We start from the raw sequence: 6,362 nt of genomic DNA, 5'->3' as shown, positions 1-6,362 counted from the left end.
TGAAACTGTTTCTTGATACGATGACGTAAATATTTGATTCGAGTAGAAAGAAGTCTGGTAAGTTGTGTCAATCTTGCGCGGTCGCGTTGGCGTGCTTAGAATAGCGCACCTCAAGTGTGCTAAACGCGATATGCTTTTTCAATGCACCATGCATGTGTCAGGTTTCATGAGGTAGTACATGATCGCGATGCTTGTTTGGAAAGAAGCAGCCGCAGGCTTGCTACTAACAGACACGTGGCGAGATTGAGAGGGGACGCGGTAATGAAAAGTGTTTTTCGTTATTTATGCATGCGATATGTAACTAAACTTGGTGCAAATATGAAATTCCTACGCTAGTTTCAGTAATGCCTTTTATTTTTAGCTATACCTGGTGCAGTTCTGGGTAATTATAATTAACACCCTCGTCAAGTCACCCCAAGGTCTTAAATAATTGAGTAGATAGTGCGCAGTTTTTTGTATGCCAGCATGTACACAAAGCCCTGTACTGTATGATGACGCGATTAGTTATTTTTCTAGATGATCAGAACATATATGCATGCATAGTTACATGAAAACGTTTCTTACAAAAAAAAACTAACATAGTACTGCCCGTGTAGGAAAAAAAAATCGAGATATTTATTACGTTCCTCAACGTCTCAGGAAAAGTTTGTGACAAATGGAATCATTTTATTTTCATGCGTTACGGAATTACGAAGGTGAGTGATCCAGTCGCAGAAAATGTGAGAGGTCAGAAAACGAACCTTAAAGTTCATTCCCTCGTTTATGGCCTCTTCGCTTTCGCTTTGGTCAAAGAAATGCGGCACTGAAATCAAAGAAATTACCTCACAATTTTTGATGACCACACATCTAAATAGCGTAATTTATAAATTTGTACTCAATATTTTGGTATAATTTTTCATCACGAAACAAGACTCCAGGCTAGGAAAGACAATAATTCTAGAAATAAAAAATTTTCACCAAATCGACCAGCTAAACAAGAGGACAAGTCGGCATGGCTGGTGCGTGGTCATGCGGCTAAAAACAGCGTTTAAGCGAGACAGAGGAGATCAGAGACACGACGCTGTCCCCACTTTTCGCACAGCGCGACACGTATGCCAACAGACGATGAGCGCACGTCTGCTCCGACGAAGCAACACCAGCGCTTCGCCTCACTACTGTCCCGAAGTAAAATCATTCCGGCTAGTGCAGAGTGTCAAAACTTGTTTTACTCAATGCCTAGCGTATAAACCAACGGAAGGAACACTTTCTACAAGTTTACTACTAACCATATACACAATACAAAGTGGCAAACTATTTCTCTGAATACGCCGCACGTGGCCAACACTGTAAAAACAAACCGTCATTTTGACGGCCACTTTTTTATCGATTTTGACGAGCCGCCGGCGTCAAACGGGAAAGACGGAGACTTCGCCGTGAACGAGCGGGCGAGGAGAAAGAGACGGAGAGCGCAACACAAAACGAGAAACTCTATTGGCTGGCGCGTAGGGGTACGTCATGTGAGACGTCGCTCAACGCGCGCTTCCGGCCCCCGCTGTCAAGGAAGGAGTCCGGTTGTCGTGGTTCCCTCTCGCTTTTCTTTGTGCGCGCTGCTTCTGCCCGGGTGTGCGTTCTGTTTTTGCGCCATTTTGCCTTTTTGTGTGCGACGCGTTGGAAGGCCGCGAAGACGCAATCAAGGAACGTATGGGCTGCAGCCGAAAATCATCTGCAGCGGGTAGAGGTAAGTGTTCTGCTTATATGCTTCGTTCGTGCAGTACGCGTTCTGTGAGGCACATAGCTACGAGGAGCACGCTAGTTCTCACGCGTAATGTATACACGCACCGATGGCCGTGGGCCCGAGATTGCCGTTCAGAGACATGCTTCTACGTAAAGCGTGAATCGCGGCCTCATGGTTCAGCCACGTGCAGCGATTTTCAGGGGCTGCGTGCGCCCACGTGTAAAAAAAAACTTCCTGTGAGGAACACTGAAGCGTACGAAGAGCATTGGCGCACGTTAATTGAAGAAAGTCGAAGAAAGTCGTTTATAGTATCTCTATCATGCGGGCACATACAATCGCGATCGAGCCTGACTTTCGGTTACGATTACTGCTACGCGGGCCAAGGATCGAAATCGAGTTGGTCGAGCTCTAGCGCGCCATGCGCCTCTGTTTAAATGCAGAACACCTTATGAATGGGCTTAATGGGCAGTAAAAATTGTCGTAAAAACCATTTTTTACATTTTCAGTTGTAATTCAGGCCAAGACATGTGCTATGACTACCATGCTGGCCATCTGCAGCTCCCTTGAATTCATGGTGTCGGCACTACTGTCGTAGGTTCGTAAAAGTATTCGTCAATAAAAAGCAGACTGCTTTTCGTGCACTGATCAGCTTTTTTCTGTTTTATTTCTTACGCTCTCTCTTTTTTGTTGTTCCTCGCTTCCTGGCACACCGAGCCCCATACGTCGGTGTCCGGTGGCGATGGGGCAGCTCAGTGTTTAGTTCGTGTACTGATAGTGTGCAGTTTCATTCTTGTATAGCATTAAGATATGGGCCTAATTATTTCAGCAATAGTTATTTCCAAATAAATTCTATTCATTTTATAGCTTATTGCCTATAAGCCTCAAACAAGGGCCAAAAATTTCTTTCGACTGGCGTATCCATTAGCTGGGAATTATTGAATCAAGTAAATTTGTAGTCTTGTAATTTTATACCGCATTTTCATCCATTTCTGCTGAAATGATACTGTACCCGAGGTGTAGAAAGTGCCTTGATGACAGCAGGATCGTTGGAAGTATGGTTATGATTTATTATTGAGATGCATGTATCCGATCACTGATGTTTTCTCTGGAGTCTAATAACATGTGGCTTGTGAATTCCCAGCATGCAGCTGAAGGGGGGCTGGAAGGACTGCCAACAACTCCGCACCTTGCTGTGATTGGTATGTATTTGTCATTTATAGAACTTTGGCTCAAAACATGGCTTGTACAGTGTATTTTATTATTCTACGATGTAACCTGATTTTGTGTAACTTCACTCTACTTAGTAGGACATATTCAAAACTTAGGAATGAGGCTAGCCCTGGATGAAAGGCTTAATTGCTGCTTCATCTTATGTATGTACAGTTTGTTTAATAATTAAACATGATAACAATGTGCAAGTTTGGCCAGTAGTTTTCCATTCTTATTACAGTGTACAAAAAATTTGGAACTCAGTAGCAGTACTGTTGATAAGTGGGGAGGGTGGGGCAATCTCCGCACTATAAGGTGATATGCCAGAGTTCATCGAGACTAATGTGCGGCCTTTTGACTTGCCAAAAGCATGACGTTCTGCTAGAAAGCATGAACGAAGCTGAGCTTGGCTTTTCTCATCAATGTCATGGCAGGCTAGGTACAAAATGGAGGGCCCTTGAAAAGTTGCCTCGGTGCTTGCCCAAGTTTCGTTACCTCATCACTGTTCCCCATTATTTAAAAAAAAAAACGAAGTATTCTGCCGACAAAGTTAATTCTTTTTTGTCGTGCAATATTTGTAAAGCTTTTTCCATAAACAAGTTCTATGTAGTATGTTTACATGAAGCAAGCATCTTCAACAGATATAATTAGTGGCGTGTAAAGCACTGATAAGGGAGGGCATGTTGCATGTGTCTGTCTACTGCCAGGGTACCATAAGGCCTAGGAACAAGACCCAGTATGGCTTTTTACGAGTACATTTGAATTCGGCTTCTCTCAGTGTACACATCGAAGGCCATAGAGTTACTCGAATTATTAGATCACCCCTTTAGTGGGTAGCGTTTGCGTGTGACTAATTTTTTTTTCTTGCAGGATCAAGCATGGGGGACATAAAGAAGATCATCGTTGCAGTGGATTCTACAAGAAGTCTTGAGAAGGCCATGGGCCTCCTCCTTGGTGCCTTCTTTGTGTTCAACGTGGCGTACCCTCCCGACTGCCCCCTCACCATGGAGCTTTTGCAGAGGTAAATGAGTGAATGTGGATGATGCGTTTGATAAGCAATCGGAATCCGAGGCAATAGTGTGAGCAGCAGGCTTCTTTTTCCTGAGGAAAGGCACTCGCCCTCCTTAGCCAGTGCCTGCAAATGATCAGTTCTGCCCTGTTCCCCTGAAATTCTGATGTCGTCACATACATTCCTCTCGTGCATTTCTTCGTTCTCTGGCACAGCACCGTGTTGCTTTTTTGGCACACCTGTATGGTGATTTGCCAGTCACAGGCGTCTTTAGAAAGTAGAATGGTAAGATTATTGACATAGCGCTGCTTGCCAGCAGTACATGCTAACAAGCCTTGCACATTGGCTAGCTCTGGCAATTGTGAGATGAAGGCCGGACTTTTAATTTTAAATTGCACCCAGTTCTGGTATTCTGACACTTGCAGAATTGCGGATTTGATCATTGTCATGTGATGAATGCACAAGCCTGGCAGTTTGCATTGCCTAAACTTGGTCACGTGTCCTGTGAGTGCATCTAGATAACACTTTTCAGTGTTTTGCTTATTTTTTTGGTTGGCTACTGCAAGAAATGGGCTAGAACGAAGAACCAGATAGGACGGGCGACTGTCAATTATTGCTAAATGTAATGTGTGCAGCACTTTTATAAGTACCGACGTCAGGAAAAATAGGAGCGAGGATTAAGTGTAAATGCAGTTATTTTAAGTCGCTCTACTATGTATCGTGTCCACTGGCTAATGTCCTAGTGCAACATTACAGTGTGTCTGACTATGGGTTGCGTCCACACATGTGGCAAGTTGCCGGATGCCTCTCTGCACTTTTACAGGCCTCAGGTTCCCTTGTTACCATTGATGCAGTGCTCGCTGTAGCCTGTGTACAATCAGCCCCGAGAAAGTAGAGCTCTCTACATTTCATTTTGCATTGAAACGGGAGACGTGACACATAGGCAGGACAGCTTCACAGGTACTGTCACAACCATTACATGGCACTTTCCCCTTTCACCTGGTGATCTTTTAGGGGCTGGCAGGGTTATTAGCCCCTTTCAAAAAAAATTATGCTGTGATCCCATATTTGTCCAGAATTGCTCAGTACTTGAAATGGACAGGTGAAAGAGCCATCGTGAAGTCTGCTATGTTGGCACCTGAGAAGTTGGCCGCCCTTTGTGTCAACAGTTGCAGTGTAAAAGAAAAAAAATTAAGACATTCATCATCGTGACAGGTTTGTTGATTGCTCAGAAGATTTCAGGTGTGCAATTCCGCTTATTTGTGGCCAAGGGCACAGAAATTAGAATGAGCATTGTGCAAATGGTAAGATGATGAGGCATGATAATGAGGTTTTTAAATGTATGCATGGTTGCCACATGTGCAATTGCAGCCTATACCTGGACATCAGGGTGTTACATCAATACTGACCTATGTTTGCGGCTGATAGCTGAAAACACTGAAATGCAGCAAAATGCTCTTGCATAGTTATGGTTTCTAGACTCTGTGTATGGTTCCTGTACATGATGAGCACCTATTGTTACTAGAAATACTATACGGTGTGTATGTGCAATTGTGGGCTGTTTTTACGAGTTATAATAATGGTTACATTTAGGTACATCATCTATTGTTAGTGCATGTATATGTAGCTATTTAAGCGCACTACTAGTGTGCTCACATTTCTTGCTACCTGATTTTAATCTCGTCTTTCAATTTCGTAATACTGTGTGTTGCAGAAGGTAGTGCAGTTCACACATTCATGGCATTTCACGCGTGTAGGCAGAGTATGTGATTGGCACAGTTTATGGAGCATGGATTTATTCTATCCTCGTTTTGTTTCCAGGTACCTTGGGCAGAGCAACCCAACGAAAGGGCGCGGCAAAGGCAGGGCCTGCGGAATCGCACCAAAGTTGCTGAGCCTGCTGAATGCACTTTAATTTATGAATAAATGTGCAAGTAGAAATGTAAATTTGTTTTTGTTGCATGGTTTATGAGGTACTGCCCACTGCAAGTGACTTTCATGTGGTCAGGTTCACCACACTATATATTGACACAGAATTATGTTGAGACTTGTCGTGTTGGGCCATCATACTGACAACACAGTTGCATTTCATGTTGACAAGCCAAATTTTGCAATGGTTAAAAGCATAGTCATTTCGAAATTACAGCCTGCTATTACCTTGATGGCCAAATGCTGTACCGACAGTTATAGATAATTTCAAATTTGCAAAAAGTCTTGAAGTCATAAAAACAGTTTTAAAATTTACAGCTTGCCATCGCAGACAATCAGTTGTATAATTACAGTTTGGCTATATATTCAAATCGATAAAAATGACATCGAAGTCAGGAAAAAACATTGTCATTTAGAAATGACATCTTGCTGTAACTGCTACGGTCAAATGCTATCAAATTGACAGTTTGACTGTATTTCACATTGACAAGAAAAACATCA

The 6,362-nt window shown here is 43.1% G+C and overlaps 1 long non-coding RNA gene across 1 annotated transcript; it reads left to right on the top strand.

Annotated features, from left to right (window-relative positions):
• Positions 1–1,643: 1,643 nt before the first annotated feature.
• LOC144115577 (uncharacterized) lies at positions 1,644–5,879 on the top strand. The gene is made up of 4 exons (XR_013311460.1): positions 1,644–1,717; positions 2,856–2,913; positions 3,794–3,944; positions 5,754–5,879. It is a non-coding gene; the product is annotated as an uncharacterized LOC144115577 (long non-coding RNA).
• The last annotated feature ends 483 nt before the right edge of the window (positions 5,880–6,362 follow it).

Source organism: Amblyomma americanum, chromosome 1 (assembly GCF_052857255.1).
Source record: "Amblyomma americanum isolate KBUSLIRL-KWMA chromosome 1, ASM5285725v1, whole genome shotgun sequence".
Classification (NCBI taxonomy): Eukaryota; Metazoa; Arthropoda; class Arachnida; order Ixodida; family Ixodidae; genus Amblyomma; species Amblyomma americanum.
The sequence above is the reverse complement of the archived record's forward strand: the minus strand, read 5'-3'. Positions and strand labels throughout refer to the sequence as shown.